Here is a 20,470-nt window from a genome sequence, read left to right as displayed (position 1 = left end):
CATAGCAACATCAGGAACGGCTGGGGCTGTTTCCTGCAAGCATCTGGGAAACGTTCTGTGCCACGAGAGCTGCACAACCATTTGCATTCCTGAGATCTTTTGCTGAAAAGAAATAATCCAAACCCACAGAAAAACGCCGTCGCTTCTCTGCTGGTGTGTGAGGGTGCGGGGAGCTCCTCGTGCTGTCGCACTACTTGACAACTTGTGCACCACGAGTGACCTGAAGTTTAAGCTGTCAGTGTTGTCATCATGTCCTAGAATCACTTATCCCTCCATTGCTGCTTCCCATGTCCTGCCTGCGCATGGAGCCAGGCGGGCGATTTGGCCCAAGTGACGGCAGTGATGGTTCCAGCTGGGGAGAGGCCATCACCCAGTTTCCATGGTGACTGAATTACCTCTTTCGTTCCAGGTCAGGAGGTTAAAATCATTGATGGGGACTCTCCAGCGGGTGGTTGTGCATCTCATCTCCCCTCGTTGTCTGCTCCCAGCCCTGCTGAGGACAACAAGAATTAAGGTACCCCCGAGAGCGGCTAATTGCAAAGATGCTGTCAGTGTTTCCTCCCAGTTACAGGCAACAAATGGTCGGTCCTAGTTGTCAGTGCATTTCTGGTTTTGTTGCTTCTTTAGAAGACAAGTGGCTGTGAATGGCTTTGGGTGTTTTTTTCTGCCCAAGTGTGGCTTAATAAAGGAGGCGCAGAGGGGAGATGGATGTGTTTTCGCAGTTAAACTCTATCGATGTCTCCTCACAGGTGGGGAAAATGAAACAAGAAAACAAATATCGCTTTGATAGATTCACACTATCTGCATTTAAAAGTACCACTACAGAAAGCACAACAACATTTCATAACTCTCTCACTGTACAAAGCCACACTGGGCAATGCTACCGTAAATTATTTCCTCCTGCTGCTACATTTCAGATTCCTTATTTTTCTGGATTTTGTATCTCTGGGCCTTCTCATATCGCAGCAGTCTGAGATTCACTGCATGCAGCAAAGCAGGCTAAACCCCATATTCAATTCTCAAAATATTAGCTCAGTCCTCAAAGCAATATTTGATTTATGGGATGCTAAAAGAATATAAATAATTTCTTCTTGTCTTCACTGGATTAGTTGCCAGATGCAAAGCTAGAAATAAGGGATAAAAGGTCCGTGCTTGCTGTCGGGCATAGAAATCCTTTAATGATTTATTAATGTCAACGTCTTTATTTTTCATACAGTCTGTACTTCTAGACGTGTCTGTTTGTTTTGGTGCACAAAGGTCAATCTTTGTGAAACGGGCAGAAGGATGTTTAAAAGCACCCAAGAAACCTCAAAGCACTCTTCAGATCTGCAGCCCATAGGTGCTCCTCTCCTGCCTGCAGGGCTGGCTGTGGGGTTATGGGGCTGAACCTACGTGGTATCAGTGCAGAAGGAGCTGAAGCACAGTGCTGATGCCTGGAACACGGCACAGTTTCTCTGCTGGTGTCCTTTGGTGCCTGTGCAGGAGCTGCAGACTGCACTGTAGCCCATTGCAAGTCACTTTCTACTCGTTCCCATATAGCTGCTCCTGTTTTAGCACCACCAGAACCACCTCTGTGGTGTTGCAGTTGTTTGTTCTGTAAAATTACGGTTGCATGGAAGTAATCAATCACAGTGCAGGTTGCTATCCTTGTCTTGGCTGGGTGGCAAGCATGGCACGAGGGCTGGGGGTCCCTGTGTTGGTGTGCACAGAGCCAACCTGCTGGGCATGCAGGGAAAAGGCACATTTTCAGACTGAACTTAGTGCCATGTGTGACCTGAGGGGAATGGAAGTTAAACTCAAAAGGGAAAGAACATCCCAACCCAATCTCTCCTGCGTCTCGACTGCCTAAGCTGCAGAAGTGGTATTAAATCGCAGCTAAGACACTGAAATGCTCTTAGTTCAGCTCGGAAAAGCTTCTTTGCTCATAGTCAGGGATTTATATCCCCTGGTTCTGGGGAATGGTGAGGCATTCTGTTGGGGGGCAGAGGGCTGCCTCTGCCTGCAGGCACGAAGCTGCTGTGCTCTCAGCAATTGGTGCTTTCTATGGGGGCCTGGTGCCTGCCTTGCCCTGAGCATGGTGCATCACTATGGGCAGCATGGAGATCCCCATTCCTTCCTTGGGATGTAATTCACTGGAAGTTCCCCAGGTCAGGAAATGGGCAGAAAATATGATTAGCTTACGGTGAGCTTAGCTTGTAAGTGCATGTACGATAGCATGTCCAACTGCATTCCTGGGTTAGGACTCGGCCTTTGGACTTGGTGCTGCAATTGGGTCTGCTTAGAGGGAATTGCAGAGGCATTTGCTCAGACCCGAAATCAGAAATGCAAGAAAACTTGTCAGAAGATGAGCAAGTGGAGTACAAATGGCAGTGTTAGCAGTGTGGAGCAGATAGGAAAATCAGTTTGCTGTTCTAAATGGAGAATGCTGCGGTGTGTCTGTGTCCTTTGCTGCATTTCTTGCCTGGATTAATGGCAAACCTTTCCACAATGAACTTCTCCAGGCAGATTTCCTAGCCATGGCTGACTCAAGCATTATGTCTTTGTGAAGAACACACAGACGTGTTATTGCTCACTCATAAACAAATGCAAAAGTTCTTTTTCTTTACTGAATGCAGCAAAGGAAACTGAGGGAGGGGAGCTCTAGAAGCAGGCAGAGCTGTCATCTGTCCCTAGTTGAGCTTAAATGGGGAATGCATGTACAAGGAATGAAAGAGATGCTTTTTAAAAACGAATTGTATTTGCAAAGCATTCAGTATCTGCAAAAAGCATGTGGAAGAAATCTAATACAGAGCAGATCTGTCTGACAGCACAGCTAAAAACCTACTGAGGTGGGAGTGCCTGTGTATGCTGCTGAAAAGGGCCGTATTCAAATGGGGAAGTCGTCCTTTTTTGTTGTGTCAAAATTCTTCCTCGAAGTCAGGAGATTTTGGGCAGTTTTATAGATTTTTTTTTTTTTCTGGACTAAAAAAAGTCGTTGCTTATAAAGCAGGGTCTTTTAGTGGGAGTTGTTGTCTAAATAATTCCGTATTGCCAAGCGGAATGCTGATTTCTAAGGAAAAAAAAAATACACAGCAGCTTAAAGTCTCAGATACAGTGACCCACAAAATTGCTTATGAATGTGCTATTAGTTTGAGCTAAAAGTTAATAGAGAAGCTGACTGGCCTTGGGGGACTCATAATAGGATACGAAGCCCTTCTGCTTTAGGGCAGTGTTTCAAAATTGGTCTGCGTCCGCAGTGGGTTGGAAGGAGCTCTGTGTGGTGGTTATTTGTTGGTCTGAGTGAGATAATGGGTAGATGAGTTGCAGCCTCATTCCGAGTGAAGCCTGGATCTGGAATTATTGTGTTGAATATGGAGATGCTCGGAGGCCACGGAGGGTGTCTGGATGTGTAATTCCTGGGCACTGTACAAGCCTGTACCCCAGAGCATAGACAAATCAGATATACAGAGATGCTGTGTTATAACCAAACCTGGACATGGGCTCTGCGTCCCCTCCCAGTCTGTCTCTCTGCCATATTTATCCCTTCCATTCATCCCTTTTGGCTGGAGCTGTGCAGCTGCCCTCATTTCCAACCCTCTCCAGGATCTCATCACAGACGCACGTTTTGTGCACGAACGTCTCCATAAGAATTTTCCCCATTCCCCTCTTCCAAAAGGAGCACCGTGCTTTGCTGAGGAGGATTTATGGGTGGTGCATCCAATGGGGGTCAGGAGTTAATTTCCTGAACGTGCATTTCAAATTGTCCTGCAAATTCACACATTGACTTTTTAAGAGGAGAATAAAAACTCTTCAAGGAGAGGCAGAGCTTGGTGGGTTTGGTGTATGCACTGTGCTCCTCCTTTCTGCAGTAATTTATCAATAATTCCATTGCTCAGAGGGCTTTGGAGTATTGGCTGTGGAGCTTTAGCACAAGCAGAGGAAGAAAAAAAAAAAAAAGGATTAGATTAGAGGATTAGACATTAGACATTTATATGAATATGAATAGTCTTTGCAGCTACATCAGCTAGGAGAAAATTACATGGAGCTGATAATCTTCATGCTTCAGGGCGTAAGCTGATCATGAGAGCTGGTCACGTTGTTTGTTGGGAGCCATTTATTTGAGGAGTTCAGTCCTTTTCTGTTTGCGTGCGGATCCTGATTTTTATTAAGGCTCTCCTTATTCAGGTCTGTCTGGCAGCATTTGCGTGGCCAGGGCTGAGCTGGGAATGGTTCATACGTTGTGCAGTCGGTCACTGGAAGCACTCAAGGCCAGGTTGGATGGAGCTGTGAGCAGCCTGGTGTAGTGGGAGGCATCCCTGCCTATAGCAGAGGACTGGAGCTGGATGATCTTGAAGGTTCCTTCCAACCCAAACCATTCTATGCTTTCCTAGCTAGGATTGAGTCTTCAGGACTGGAGGTGAGAAGAAGACCAGCTGTGGGTAGCAGCAGTCTATATCCATTAAAGCATTGTTCCTATGCATATATGAGGATATTCCCCTCTTGGTGCCTTTCTGACCTGCTGACACAGAAAGGATGGGAGGAAAAAAGGGGGGAGATCGATACATATTAAAAGCAAATTAAAAGATGTGCAAAGGGCCAAAGCGTGCTGCTGAAAAACCATTAGCTGCTGGTTTATAGTTTTGTGATGCAGGTTTGTTTGGTGTGTGATGGAAGAGATCACAGCATCTATCATCTTCCATGGTCTGTTTGGAGAGGCTTGCAGGACCCCTGAATATGTCTAACTTAGATTAAGTTGAGTAAATCCTCAATGTGTAATTAGTATTTCTTAACTGGTGTCCAGCAGTGCCTAGCAAGGCAGGGGAGGTGGGTGGCTGCTTGGACCCACCACCCATGGACACTGCTGGTGGTGGGTGGCAAAGGAGAAGCTGAGAGTGGAAAGTGCCTCTGGATGCAGCCCTCAGCCCATCCTTGTGGGACGTGGCTGCCCAGGCACTGAGCTTTGGGGGTCAGTGGGGACAGCAGCACTGCTTGCCTGGTTCCATTGGAGCCTTCGATGAGTAGCTCTGAAGAAATCACCCTCCGGTTGCAAGAAGAAGTGGATGCAAGTGACAGTTTCCTAACACGTCTGGGTAGATTCCCGAAATGTTGTAGAGGAGGAACACTTGTGACTGTGGCTTTGCAAACAGCCACGTTCTGCACATCCCATTGGTGAAGGCAGCAGCTGGGCGCCCAAACAAAGCGATGCCTCCGGTCTGAAATGCAAAGTAATGCCCATGGGAAGCACAGCCCTCGTTGTGCATAGCAGTGAGCAGGATGGAGGCTGCTCTGCATGTGATCGGTCCAAAAATTGCTGGTTAAGTATTTGAGCAACGCTCTGCAGTCATAAGCTGGAGCCTCAACAAAGGCCAAGAGGTGAGCAGAGCTGTACATGAATTATTGAGGAGGAAATAAGAGACGAAACAAACAAAAGGAAACCTTCTGCACCTTCGTAAATCCTGGCTGTGCTCACAGCGACAGCACTGGTGCCAGTCGTGTCTTCCAGCAGCAAAAGAAACGCTCAGCACTGGAAGAGGTCCAAAGGGCAGCCACAGGTGTCAGATGTGCTGAGGAGCTGCTTTGGAGAGCAGTGCTACACCAGACCATACCTTGGGGCAGAGGGGTTGGTAAGGATTAAAGAAAAATGCATTGGAAACGATATCCATTAATTCTTAAAAAGCAAATATTAGCAGACACCTGCCCAAATTATCTGTCAGCAAGTGTTAAGCAAGAGAAGGAAGTTGTATTTTAATGTAACTCGCAATGACACCGCGGTGCTCTCTGCCACCAGGTATCCCAGATGCTCACAGCATAAATGGTTTGGAAATGTATAAGGTAAATTCACAGTGTCATCAGTGAGTGCTGAGCTCTCGTTGCAGGTGGAAGAGGAATGGGTGGGATGGGAAGGAAAGCAGCACAGGGTTCTGCCTGTACCTGGAGATCTTAACACGTGTGGGCTCGGAAATGCTGCGGTGCTGCGAGCGCAATGGTTAACAAGAAGAAAAATGGGGTTTCTGCTGCTCCACAACCTGCTGCCGTCACACAAATTGAGACCGACAGAATTACCATTGATACAAATTAAAAACAAATAAAAAGGGTACACAGAACTGATTCTCGGAGTTCAAACTCCATTACCAACTGATTTACTGTGCAGTGACCTGTGATTGTTTGCGCTGAGAAAGTGCCGCGCTCGGATCCTATCGGCCTTGTGGCTCCGTCTCACACCAGTCAATAAGCTATTTAATTTAATGGGAAACTGTATTGACGGGCCTGGAATGCAGCTCAAAAAAAAAGAAAAGGGAAAAAAAAAAAAAAGATACAGCTGCGAAGAGCAGATAAAGTCTTCAACTCAGGGGTTCACTCTTTGGGTGTTTTCCCTTTTGTTATCTCATTAATTAAAGTCCTGTGAGGTCTCTGTTGGATTTGGGAGTGTCAAAGCCTGGCAGGAGGATGCTGGAGGTGCGATTGCTGTGGGGATGGGGATGAGGGAATGTGGGGTGCAACCTTTCCCAATAAACAGATGCACTGAGAAGCAGAGTTGTTTGGAAGGAGAATCTGTCAGAGGAGAGGAGGATGCCAAACCACTTGAGCAAACACCGTTTTGCTGTTGCATCTGAACTGGATCCAGAGGGATCTGGTGTAAGGACAGTGCTGAGTCTTACTGTGGATCTCTGAATAGTGGGTTTAGGGTTTTTGTGTGTGTATTTAGCAGTGATTAATTGAAAGAAACTGCTCTCAGTTGGTATGAAGGACCTGGGGTCCTGGAGATGTGGCTAATGGGGATGGCTGTGAGGACAGGGATGCAGGAATTTGGGACCCCACTCACCTGCCCTGCCAGTGGCTAACAGATGTGAGTGGTTGTTAATATCGTTGTTATTCTAAAGGCTCGTTTGGATATTTAGCTTTGCTTTTTGTGAGCCAGCGCATGGCTGCTTCTTCCAACAGCTATTGTCATTTGTCTGTGAATGTGGACACGCGCATCTGCTTATGAATCATCCCAGGGACCACAGTGCTTTCCTCCTTGTCTGGGTTTGGAAGCAGTCCTGGGGCACAGCAGGGATGGGAGCAGGGAGCGGGGAGCATCCCCTGCTGAGCACTGCAGTCCTTAGGGCATGAGCTAACGACCTGGTGGCTCCCTGCTGCAATTTCTATGGCAACACTCCGAGCCTCCAAGATGAAAGTTGCATTTGCAATGTCACTCACATCTCAAAAAAAAAAAAAAAAAAAAAAAAGAAGAAAAAAATTGTGCATGCGTGCATGGGCACACACACAAAGTGTTTGGTGGAGATTTCTAATTAGGTGGCACAGCAGGGTTGGTCTGATGCTGCTTTTGAAAGGGAGAAGTTGGCCGAGAGCGCAGTGAAATGCAACGTGGGAGAGAGGATGTGCTGGGAGAAGGGCTGCAGAGCTCTGCTCCTCCCTCCAGATCCTGCTCCACTGCCTCCTGGCACCACAGTGGGCACTGCAAGGAGCCAACAAACAGCTGGAAGTCAGAAAACTCAGATTCAGACCCACAGAAAATAAGGAAAAGAGGAGGAGGGGAGCCCTAAGAAAAAAAAATAAAATAAAAATGCTTGGTGGAGCTGGGCTTCTGGTTCTGAATTGCCCTTCCAAAGAACGGCCCGTTTGGGGTTGTGAGTGGCTGAGCACAACGGCAGGGCTCAGCTTCCACCTTCATTAAAGTTCACTGCCTCCTTGGAAATGAATTCCAAGCTGACAAAGTGAGATGTCGATGCATAAACTTCAGTTGATTGCTTGAAGTTTTCTGTACTTAGTAGCCTGTAAAGAAAACACACATTGAAGGAAATTAGAGCTGCAAGACAAATGGGGTGGAACCATCAGGAGAAGCAGAAGCTGGAGATAATCCATGTTTTAAAATATTGCGGTGGCTTTGCAGGGTGCGGAGGAGCAACGTGATGCATTTTTTAATGCAGAGGATGTGGAGCTGTCTCGCAGCTCTTCTCTGCAATGGCTGGGGAGGGGCTGTGATTGCACACACTGGGTACACCCAAAGGGACATCTCCATTGGGTTTAATCCAGTGGGTGCTGACCCAGACAAATCTCAGTCTCTGGCTCTGCTGCTTGGACCATGCTGGGACTCTCCTTCATTATGCAGCCTCTGGGGATGGGGATGTGGCTGAGTGCTTGCATTGGGATCAGCTGGCACTGAAGGCAGGACCAAAAGCAATACCAAGCAAGACCACTGAGTGCACTTTCCAATTCATTCTCTGGGTGTATGGATGCTTCTCTTTGTTTCGCATCACCTCTGGCTTTGGCAAACCCAGCTGGTGCCTTGCTGCATTTTTGGTGTAATGAGTACGCTACGCTAAGGCACGGTCCACAAGGAAAATGTGTGATACAACAATTGCCTCTACAGCCCAGACCATATTGTAAATTTCCTCTAAGTGAGCAAACAATTTGCAGATTTGACACGGCATGAATGCTGATCTCTGCAGGCACCACGTCCTGGTCTTTGTGTGTCCTCTTTGTGCTCCAGAAGGATGAGGAGGAGGAAAACTGGAGGGCAACAATTGAGGATGTGTTGCAGTTGGTTTCCTCCTTGTTTGGAGGAATTCCTTATTGGTTGGACTATTCCTTATTGTTTTCCTCCTTATTTGTGGAGATGCTGGGTGTTTGGTTGGTATTATTGCAGGCTGGGCTGGGCTGCTAATGCAGGCTTGTTGCTGCAGAGGTCCCTTCCTTTTCCCTTTCCAGTGCATTGGATGCTGTAGCAAGACCATGAGAATGTACTTTCCTGAGCCCAGGGTTTCTTGTTAGCAGCTATGATTTCCTATATGGGAAGCATTATTTTAAGTGAAAAGGTCAGGTTGGGATTGCAGACACAGGAAGGCATGTCAACTGAGGAAAACTTCAGAATCAGAATTCACACCCAGCATAACCTTTTGCTGTCTGCTGAACTGTGTGTGCTCTCCAGGAATCTTTTTCCACCTGTTTCAAGAGCAGGAACACGAAGAAAGCACATGGTGTGAGGGAGTAGGCACGCTGCATCTTGCAGGTTTGGCTTAATCTCATTTTCTTTAGCCTTAGTGATTTGCTTATCCAGGTTTGGTGGACCCTTGAGGAAGGTTTTATGCTCTCTTTTCAGGTGCACAGCACTTTGTGGCCTAGTTATGGAATATTTTATTTCCCAGCCTACTTTCCAGGCTGCTTCCTCCATTCTCTGCTCTTAAATGAGGCTTTTTGCACAGCATCACATGCAGGAAGGTAAATCCACCATTCTGCAGGTACTCCCATGGGTGTCACTGAATCCAATGCATTCAGGCTGCTCATGCCTGAGCCTTGCAGCCCCCGGTGCAGTGAGATGCTCCTATCCCAGGCTGCTCCTTGTCCCCACTGTGTGCATTCCCCACTGCTCTCATGGAAAAAAAGAAAAGAAAACCCAAACACATTCTAAATATCCTCTGAAATCACTTTGCATATGTTGAAAAACAGACTGAACACAGAGCATAGATCTAAAATGTAATTACCATGGCACGGAGACAGCCTTGTGTGTTCCAATTTGCCATTAAGTTACATTATGCTGTGACAATTATTCTACTTTAATGAAGGGAGAAATTTGTTTCAGATATGTTAAAAATGAGCCTATTCTGACACTAGCTGCAGTTTCACGATATGTTAGAAACATATTGGAGGATAATCACAAGTGTGGCTGCATGTATTTCATACGGGCATGCAACCTAGCACACTTCATTTCCTTCCTTCCTTCAGTAGTGGACCTTTTGGGCTTGTCAACTTTTTTGAACTCTTAGAAATGAAACAGCACAGAGAAACCTGTTTTTACCCTTACGAAGCAGCAGCTGGTAAAGCATGAGGTTCTGCATAGAGAAATACTCCGTGGCCTGGAAACAATTTGTTAAAGGTTACCCTCCTTTGCAGGGTACCCAGACAGGTGGGTGAACTGCATCCCTGTGAACCAAGAAGTGGAGAATTGCAGTGCTTTGCTATAAGAGCAGCTGAAACCTCAGACTTCCACTCCTGTGCTGTGGCTGCAGGATTGCACTCCCACATCCAGCACTGCTGAGGGCATAATTTAATTTGGCTTTTCCCTTGAGAACCTTCTGCAGCCACAGATGTGCGGGAGAGATTTGTCCCTTAAATAATCAGATTAAACAAGTCTCATGCTTCATGGTCGCCTGAGCGCTGCATGGGACGGGAAGGATTTATTCTCCCCCTGGCAGAGAGCTGCTCGAGTTGCCAAGTCCAAGAGTGGGGCGTCTGGAGGGGTGGCTGCTGCTTCCTCAAGCATGATGTGTCTGGCACTGACAGCGAGATAACGCGTTCCATCTGAAGGGGAGGTGCCCACTGCTGTCGTACTGCTGTCTGGTTTGCTTTGGTTATCAGAAAAACCTTGCGGTGTTCTCAGGTTAGGCTGGGCAGAGTTGGGATAAGTGATTTTTTTTCCTGCTTTTCTGCCAGCTGCTGATGCAGAGTGCTGGGGTGTGCTTTGATCTTCTTCCTCCTCTTATTTCTGCAGTGGTCTAGATGCTTGCTGGCACCCATATCCTCCCTGCTGTGATTTGGGCCCCCCAGCACAGCCCTATGCCTGCCCTGAACCGGCAGAACCCTTCAGCCTGGCTTTGGAGCACTGAGCATCTCCTGATGGTGCCCAAGAGAAAATCCACACGCTGAGCTCATTATGTGCCTAAGCTGCATGTGAAAGTGGGGACCTCATGCAAGACACATGGCCCGTGGGTCATGCTCAGATGGCTGTCTGCCCTGAGCCCCAAATCACGGCTCCTGGGAGAGCTGTAGGAGCTGCAGGTAACTAGTTCCCATAGCCTTTGTATTAAAGGCTCATCAGCACAGCTGATGGTGAAACACTGGAAAGCATGGAGTGCCCAGGGGCCTCCGCCAGTGAAATATCTTCTCATCTGAGGCTGTGGTTTGAACATCAGGGATTCCTCCTATGCTGCTCTTATTAACGTCGTAACTCAAGGAGCCTTCTCCCATCTCGTGCAGCAAAGCATTGAGGCTGCCGACTCGCAGGCGAATCGATAGGCTTTGGTTTTAGCAAAAAAAAAAAACAAAAAAAACAACAAAAAAACTGTGATCAATATTTAAACAGGATCCAAATCAGCCTCTTTCTTTCCAGCTGCCTGCCAAGGGTGTGCGGGGAGATGAGGAGGAGGGCAGCGGAGCTCTGTGTGTCATTAGCAGTGACCTCAGGGCTGAGAGAGCCCTTCCATGCTCAGCAGCACAACCCTGGCTCCCTGATCCCGTTCTGCAGGGGGCTGAAACCAGGATCAAATAAATGTCTGGAAAATCCCTTTATAACAAGAGCAAGGGGTGCCGGGCTGTGTGTGAGGCTGTAGTGCTTCTGGCAGCAATCTGCTTCAAAGGATGGTGCAGGAAAGGCCAGTGGGAAGGGTCTGCAGAAGGGGCTTCTGTCTTCCTGGGGGCCAGAAAAAGCTCAGCGTACATTTTAGCTTCCCTAGTGGATTCAGAACTTCCTAATTTTGGAAGTATGTCTGTGCTTGGCCAGATTTTTACTAGAATTTTTCAGTTTCTCTGGTTACAGCTTGGACAACTCAACAGAAACTGCAGCCTGACGATTTCTTCTGGCAGACTGCGGTCGTGCGTTTCATGCTTCAAGACCTTTCTTTCCAAGGGGAAGTTCTGTCTGAATTGCTTTCAAGGCAATATTCATCCTTAACTTCATCATGAAGCATTAAGGAGAATTTAGATAATCAAATCCAAGCCCTCATCTCCTAAGAGATACATACGATCTATACTATGTAATTACTTCTCTCTTCAGAGGGGCTGTCACCATTTGATTAGCTCCCATTAGGGCTGATCCCCAGGTGCCATCAGGGGACGTCCTGGTCCGTGCTCCCAGTGCAGGAACCAGGAGGGATGGGACCTCTGCCAGGAGATACGAGCACGTGTGATTAGATAATGCACTAGGAATGAGAGAAAGATGTTGAATGTGAAGGGGAAAATTCTCATACGAAAGTCCGAAAGCTTGTGAAAGGGGTCTCCCAGGGGAAATAAGGAAAGTTCTGTCGATCTTGGGTAACTTAATGGTGGACTGACCAAAGCAGGGGTCACTGAACCGTGTGCACAGTGCTGTGTTACTGGGGAAGGAACTGAGGACCTGTGATACTTCCCAACTTTTTAATTTGCAATTTGCAAAGAGGAGCATATGTTTCTATGGGGCAGCCTTGAGTCAGCAAGACAAAGCAAATACCACCAAATATCTTAAAGTATGTGCGTGTTTTAATTGCATGGAGGTGTTACCATATGCCTACTGTGAAACACAAGGCTTGTGGTTTGGGGACAGCAGATCCAAATACTCAGAGACAGGATGGGGCTGTGATTTAGCCTTAAGTTCTGCACAGGTTGAGGCTTTGGTCAGATGCTGCTGTGGAGCACAGGATGGGGCTGCACCACCCGTTGTACACCCCAAAACTGAGAGCTTGGTGCATCCAACCTGGGCTGACCCCTGTGTCAAATAAGGACGGTAACGCTCACCTGCTCCACGGGGATGGCAATTAATTAATAGCTCTGGATGGCTCAGGAAGCCTTCATCAAAGGTCCTACATAAAGCTGAGTTTTATTGCGGGGAGGATGGCAGTTTGGTGTTGGCACAGCATCACGTGGCACTTTGGCCTCGTGTCCCTTCCTGTCCTTGGCAGTGTGGCTGCAGTCTGAATTCTCAGCCTCTGGAGAAGTGGGGTGAATGTGGCTGGCTGTTCAACAAGATTTAATCTCTTTGTAACCTTGGATGAAGAAGAAGAGAATTAATTTGATTTAAGATGTTGGCACAGATGGTTATTTTTTATAACGATAATAACACAAATAATTCCCTTACTCTACCCCCTTATTTTTTTATTTATTTATTTTTTTTTTAAGACTGGAAAGAAGCAAACTGATCAAATTACATAAGGATAAGCCTGAACATTTGATTAATATTTATTAAGGTTTTGGTGCAAGAGACAGACTTGGAACAAAAGATCAATGGTGGATTTAAACCTCCATGCATAAAACCTGACCTGTCCCACCGTGCTGCTCTGCAGCAGCCTCTGGGCAGTGACCTGCAGCTCCTCCAGCCACGAGCAGCACATCTGGGTTGGAGGAGGATGAGGAGGAACCCACGTAGCACACAGCTGATTGTATTTCCCCTCCAGCTGGCTCCCTTTAGGGTTCCACCACTCCACATTTTTATTCCTTTTCCCTGTTGGAAAAGAAAGAGCAATTGAAATGGTTGGAGGGGAAAAAAAAAATAAAAAAATCAGCTTGGCAGCTCTCTCCTGCCTGGATGTTCTCCTGAGACTGCTGCAGAAGGTGGTCACCACCGTGCTTTTAATTAACAATTTGCACGCGTTCTGGCTGTTTGACAATTGTAGCTGGGCTTGTAGGAGCAACAGGGGGGATGGTTTTTTTCTTCCAATTTCCACACTTAATTCCTTTCTTGCTTTAACCGTGCCCACATGCAGTTGTACACCTGAGTAAGTCTGATACCCACGTTGAATCAATACCGTGATTTATGCATAAAAGCCCATCAACCCCACAAAAACAATCGTGCAAGTAATTTTTCATGAACCAGACTTAAAGTGCTTGCCAACAGGCTAAATTACCCTCTTGTTAAGTGTTGCATTTTGTTCTTCCTTCTTTCTTCTCCTCCATGTATGCCTTAATATTGATAAGTGTTCTCCAGCATGAGAGAGCATTTGCATTTTCCGCTAAGCATCGTGTGCTTGAGCACATCAAAGGATCCTTTTGTTCCTTCCCTGTTGCAAATTCAGAACTTGATTTTGGAGATAGCGGCGTGTGTGTGATGGTGGAGGATCTGGAAATGATGGTGGGGTTCGTTAGCTGTGCTCCAGCCTTGCTGCCCTCCCAGCACTTCCTGGGGCATTCAGAGCCCCACGGAGAGCCCTTCCATGGTATTTCACACTGAGATGCTTGCAAGCAGGTTCTCTTATTCTGCTCCATACAGAGCTGGTTCAGCGGCTTCTCTGCCTGTGGTCAGGCTTCAAGTAGCTGCTGCAAATCAAATGAATGGCCTTAATAATTTCTTTCCTTCCCCATGTGACTGCTTACAGGCCTTGATTGCTCTTTTGTCTTGAGGAATTCAATTCCTTCCAGTCCCATTGGCGTCGCCTCTCCAGTGCCTTTCCTTTGCCATTCTGTGCGCAGGGCAGACAATGCACTCAGCCCAAATTGAGCACTGCTTGCAGGTTCCACATACCTGATCATTCTTTACAACACCATCTATTAAGAAGAATAGGACTTTAACAATTTTGTCTATCAGACACAAACCGCTACCACAGCATCAGTGCTCCCCGCTTAGTTAATGTTTATTTAAATGTCCGTTTTATGCAGGCAGAGAGAAGATTGAACTGTTTTGTTGCCACTGTTGCTTTTAAAGCCCTCAAATATGAAGGCGCCCGAAGCCAACATTTGATTCTCATTATGTGACGACATTTTTTCCCCTACATAATTTGAATAACATTCTGCTTAACCCAACAGCTGGAGGGATATGGTCGTTCTTTAACTTTTAGAAAGAGCAGCTCGTTCTGTAAAAACCTCCAGTCTGCAACGAGACCAAGCATGGGAAGTCTGGTGTGGGTTTTCCCTCCCCACCTTTACACGGTTCTGGAAATGATCACCCAGGGTTTTTATTTACTGCAGTGATTAGTGCAGTGTAACCACTCAGAGAAAACCAGCGAGCACGAAGGGCGTTTTAATGGCACTCACACCTTTCCATTAGGAAACAGATTGATAGTTAGCCACTCTTGGGTTCCCACCTCTTAAGGGATCATTACAATCAATTAGTCCTCTCCAGTCTAGTGCGAGCTATAGGGTTTCAGCTGGTTGTTTTTGAATCAAGCTTGCATCTCATGACTCGAGCTAAAGCAGATATTTAAGAAAAACAATCCTGCCCTGGCTTGTGTTAAAGGCTTTAAGTAAATCCTTTCAGCATACCTGCTTTGCACTGCCTCCGCCGGCCTCGTGGGTACCACCCTGCATCCCATGGGCAGCCCCAGCCTTTCCCTTTATCCCATGATTCAAAAAAATAGCAGGTCCTTCCAAAGCCCACATCTCAATGGGAGCCAAATGGATTTCATCCTCCCTGAGACAGCATCACTTTTAAAATGGGATTTTTAGGGGCATTTTATGTTGGTTTTTTTTTTACTACCTTTTCATACCTTAACCACAAAGCATTCCTTCCTCCCTGATCATATGCAAGTTGAAATGAAAGTCAGAATTGATTCAAGTTTTCTTAAATCTTACTTGTTACTGCTCCTCTGGGCACATTATTGAAACTCCAGACACTCTTCCCCATTTCGGGAGTTAATGAGAGTCATTTTACACTCTTGAAACACACTCATGTTTTACCTGCTATTGAGAGACACACTTTCAGGGTCTCTCAAACAGCTTGGCTTTATAACTCAGTTTTAGGCAGTGCTATACCATCTTATTTTGCTGAACGACTGCGTGCCACATCCTGGCACTTCTGCATTATACTTTGCCATACAAAATGGCTCAGAGTTCCCTGGTCCTTGGGAGGGTCGATGCAGGCTGCCCTCAGCCCCATGGAGGTTTGCTAATTGACCCGGTCACCTCAAGCCAAGCTCTGTTCTGTTTTCTTGTAACCTCTGACACCCCATAACAATGATGTTGGTTCCAGATGAAGCTTGTTTCACATTTCATATCTCACCCCTACCAGATGTTGCCCCAGGCTCCATGCAGCTGGATGAGAGCTGCTGCAGTGCCTGCTCCTGTGGTATCGTCCCATTCTCAATGCCAGCATCACCCAAAAATGTGTCAACGTGTCAAGGAGAAAAGGAAAGAACACAAAGTAATACAAATTTTTCATTTTCTTTCACATCAAATCTTACTTCCAAAGTCGTAGGGCGCTCCCAGCTATCCCAGAAGTCAGTGGGGACTTTATTTAAATTAATTAATTAATCCAGCACTTGAAAGGAGTGCACCTATAGCACAGGATCTAGTCATTCTGAGTTACGGCATAGAGCCGCTAGCAATTTTTCTCAGGATATGATTTGTGGACAAGGCTCTGGAGCAGCTGCCCTACAGCCATAAAATAAGGTCACTCACCAGCAGCTCTGTGCCTCAGGCTGACAGCAGTCCACGTTTCCTGAGAGCACAGAACTCAGTGCTAAAAGGGAGCTGCAGCCACCCACAAGCGGGGCTCAGGCAGCAGGGCAGAGGCAACGTGTAGTCTTAATGTTGAAGGAGAGGAGTTGAAAAGGGCTCTGTTGAGTTTTCTGTCCCCTAGAGTGACAAATTGCGTTAGCTTCGTTAATGGAATTCATCTCCCGGGATGTTTTCTACTGTGACCTGAGGGATGATCAGCTTTGTGCATCTTAACTCAAGAAGAGGAGAACCAGTGCTCAGCAATGGTGGTATGGCAGTGGACATGGGCTCTGCAGCCCCACGAGTGCAGACAGACCCTTGCTCACATTACTTGGGGGTTTCATTTCCATTTCTTTCCATGAGCTCGAGAAGTGTTAGAAGCTGAACAGAATGTGCACATTATTTTGATCCGAGTCAATCTGAACCTTACAGCAGTGCCGGAGGTCCCTCCTTGGTTTCTATTCTCTCCTAAGCCATTGGCACAGAACAGAAAAGAGGTCAGCAGCCATCATTGCTTCGACCTCTGTGTTGCTGAACACCTCTCCTTGCTCCGACTCCAGAAAAAAATAGAAGGTTCTGTATGAAATCCTCTGCATGGCAAGAACAAAAAATAAAAAATTCTGTCCCTGGGGGAGAAAAGGCAGCAAAGGAGAAAATAAACTCTCAGATTAAATTTTAAAATTGCTTTATTATTAACACTTTTTTTTTCTTTTTAAACCATAGTTCCCCTGTGCACATACACATCTTGAAACCTTTCTATTTCTTAATAGCTCTCCCTCATTTGTACCACAATAAAAAGATAAATGTTGAGAGAGGAATGAAAGTGTCTCTAATTCCCCCTTAACCCCTTATAAAATCACTATGGAAACAACAAACATATTATTTCAGTGGACGTTCTGCATTCATATGGACAGGGCTTTCTTTGCAGCTCCAAGCTCCCCAGAGCTCCTTTGTTGCATAGGGCCTGGCACCAGCTGGGCATCCTTTGGGGCACCTGGTGCTGAGTTTGGTTCTGATCCACACTGTGAGGCTTCAGAGGGGTCCAGAATGACCCACGTGTGTTGGTGTGTTGGAACAGGATGGGTGCAGCCATGCACACACGTTGTCAATGGAGCATCCCTTTTCCTGCACCCTGCATGATGCAGTCCCTCTCTCCTCCTGTAATCTCAGATCTCTGGGATTTTCAACCTCTGTGATATATTCATTTCAAATATTGACTCGCTGGATTCTGTGACGGATAGAACTCAAACATATTAGTCTTATTACATCCTATATACTTTAATTAACTGCAGCAGGTGATGTTAATCAACTCGAAAGCTGAGGTGTGAAGCGGCTGAGTGAAAGAGAGGTTGAAAAATACCTCACTACATCATCCACCCTTGTGTACGCCTGTTGCTGTCAGGTCAGGCACATTTAGAAAATGTTTTTTTTTTGAACCCAAACCTATACCTGAGACATTTGATGCCTGGATACATCAGTGTCCCAAACCTGTACCTGAGATTTGATGCCTGGTTATATCAGTGTCCCTTCAAAGAGATGTTCAGGAAGTAGAGTGGTGCTAGCAGGTTATGCAAAACATTGAAAAGAAGTGTTGTTTGAGATGAAATGCATTCCTGCATAAACTGAAAAGCCAACAGGTTCCTCAGCTCAGCCAGGTGATTCATCTCTCCCATTAGGGGATCTGCTGGGTTCATTAGTTGATGTAGCTGGTTCAGTAGATGGCACATTGGATTAAATAAGTGATGTATTCTCACTTTGGTTCTAAATGAATGGTTCATTTTTTTTTTCTTTTTCCCATTGGATCATTTACCCACTGCTGAGCAGCCCATGTTTGGTTCACTGGGCAGTGATATCAGCACCACCTCCACCTGCTTGGATGGCCAATGTCTGCATTGCTATGGCATTGTGCACTGAGAAGCCCTTCACGTGCAAAAGGCCACGTGAAAAGCATCCAAGTGTTACGCAAACAGAAAACGTGATTTGCTATTTATTCTGATTTTAACCAACCTTGTGTACACTGAGTGCTGAGTGACCCCTGCTGAATGCTGTGTGATGGAGGCACGAAGGGAGGGCTGTGCAATGGGGGTGTGCATGGCAGCTCTGGTTGCTGCCCAAAGCACTTCATCCTGAGGTTGTGTTTGTGGATGGAGGAAGAGTTTCTTCTCAGAAAGGATGACCAGGCGTGGGCACAGGGAGGTGGTGGGGTCGCCATCCCTGGAGCTGCTTAAGGAAAGGGCTGGTGTGGTATTAAGGACATGGTTTAGTGGGTAGTGTTGTGGTAGATGGGTGGTTGGACTAGATGATCGTAGGGGTCTTTTCCAACCTTAATGATTTTCCAACCTATAATTCCATGAAAAACGTGAGAAGAGAGAGGTGTTCTATTATAATGTGTTTGTTACAGAGTTTGCATGTCCCAAGGCACTGCCTGACCTCAGCTGCAGCTGCAGGGACAGGCGGTTCCCATTTGCTTTGGTGTCCTGCAGCCAGCTGTACCCGACCCAGCAGCATCTCCATGTCTCACAGCTGTGTAAATCACTCTGCCTTTAATTACTGCAACATGGGATTGCATACGTACGGCATGGAGTAATCTCAAATAAATGGAACTTTGCCCTGAAATTAATACTTAATCTCCCATTTTCCTGCCGTTTTTGCTCGCTGAATGCTGTGACCTTGCAGCTCACACCGTCTGCAGGACTCTGCTCCATTAGAAGCGGTTTTCAGGAGCAGAAATTGTGTGAGAAACCCGGAATTTTACAGCAGCAAGATTTAATTTAGATAGCGGGGAGCGATCATTGAGACGTCTTTTGTACGGAACGAAACTTTCCACATTAACAACTAACAAGCAAACAGCAGCCTGGGAGCCAACTGAACGCACAGCACAGCAGGAGGCAGCCCCACAGCTGCCCCACAGCTGCCCCATGGCTGCCCCGTGCCCCCACATTGTGGCTGTGGGTCCGTCCCCATTCCCAGCAAACCCCCAACCTCATGCCCAGTGCTGATGCCATCCCAGCTTGTGGCGGTCTGGCTGTTGTTAGGATGTGAATTGATGGCAACAAAGACGTTCTTTCCCTGTGTGCATCACGAACATCTGGCTCCAATTACGATTCGGGCTTCTCAGCACTTCAATAGTACAAATGCAAACCAAAACTGCCAAAATCTCTCTTCTTTTTTTTTTTTTTTTTTTCTCTCTCTCCTTGTGCAGCTGGGTGAATTTCTGCCATGTTGATATCTTGTATGACCTCGGGTTTGATTTTGTGACTGATTTGACACGCGTTTAGAGGGTGCAGAAATAAAGTGAGCTTTGTTGGTGTTGCTTGCACGGAAACTCAGGGCTCTGCCATTAACTGGGAGCTCTTGGTGGTTTAACTTCACACCCAAAGACACAGCTGTTCCCAAGTTTAACCGAACTTCCTTTCCTCTCCTTAATCTCAGTAATCAATAGGATGCAATTGATTTTTACAGGAATAAATCATAAGTGCCTCTTAGTGCTCGGAGAGCGCTCGGTCTGGGCAATGATCTGCTCGTTGTTCTCCTCTGTGAGCTGTGTGTCATGTGGAAGATGCTGCTGGGAGTGACTCCTTGAGTCTCCCCGAGAAGAAGCTGAAACAAGTATAGAAGTACTGCTGGTGAGTCACAAATGTTAGAGGTTCATCTCTACGGGCTGTTTTGCTCTGCCCTGCAGAAGCACTGCTGGGTGATGCAGACCCCGTGGGCTCTTTGCTCTTGGGCTCCTACCCACCATGCTGGGCAACCTGCTTTCCTATCCTTCCTCCACTGCCACCATAGGACTTTTGTCACAGTGGGAGCTGGGGAAAGCAGGCTCTTCTTTTGAAATTCGTTGATATAAAATGTAATATCCACCTCGCCTGGGATCTTCCTGACAGTGACTTATAACTGACGGTTCGAAACATATGCAAAAATTCCTGCGGTGTCTCCGACCTGTCAGCAATGTATGCATGAAAATTGCTTCCTGACCTCCATCATTTCATAACCTGAAGCAGGAGGGCTCATAATCTCAGCACTGTGTGTGCTGCAGCTCCTGGAGCTGCGGATCCTCGTCTGATTATTATGGACGGATCGGAAGCCGAATGGTTATAGCTTAATTTAGATGTCCATTCTAATCTTTGCTCTGTACTTCCTCGGCAGCTTTTATTGAAGTAAACAATCTATTTGCAAAATAAGATGCTTAAAACAAAATTGGGGAGTTTTTCTGTGGGGAAATTTAGACCTGGAATTATTTATATCGGCCGGTCAGAAACGAGTAGCTGTATTATGTGAGGAATTAACAGCCTTTCAGACAGCTCTCTTCCCCTCCAGAACATAAATATAGGGACAGAATTCAGTTTGTTGCAATGCTTTACCCCTGTTTCCA

The 20,470-nt window shown here is 46.6% G+C and overlaps 1 protein-coding gene across 1 annotated transcript in view; it reads left to right on the top strand.

The window, feature by feature from the left end:
* The first annotated feature begins 492 nt into the window (after positions 1-492).
* PLXNA2 (plexin A2) overlaps positions 493-20,470 on the top strand; it is a 178,508-nt gene continuing 158,530 nt past the window's right edge. Inside the window, exon 1 of the mRNA XM_085210206.1 lies at positions 493-514. The gene's annotated coding sequence lies outside the window, so the exon portion shown is untranslated. The remainder of the gene's footprint in view (positions 515-20,470) is intronic.

This window comes from Meleagris gallopavo, chromosome 28 (assembly GCF_905368555.1).
Source record: "Meleagris gallopavo chromosome 28, MGAL_WU_HG_1.1, whole genome shotgun sequence".
Lineage (NCBI taxonomy): Eukaryota > Metazoa > Chordata > Aves > Galliformes > Phasianidae > Meleagris > Meleagris gallopavo.
This window is presented reverse-complemented; position numbering and strand designations above follow the sequence as displayed.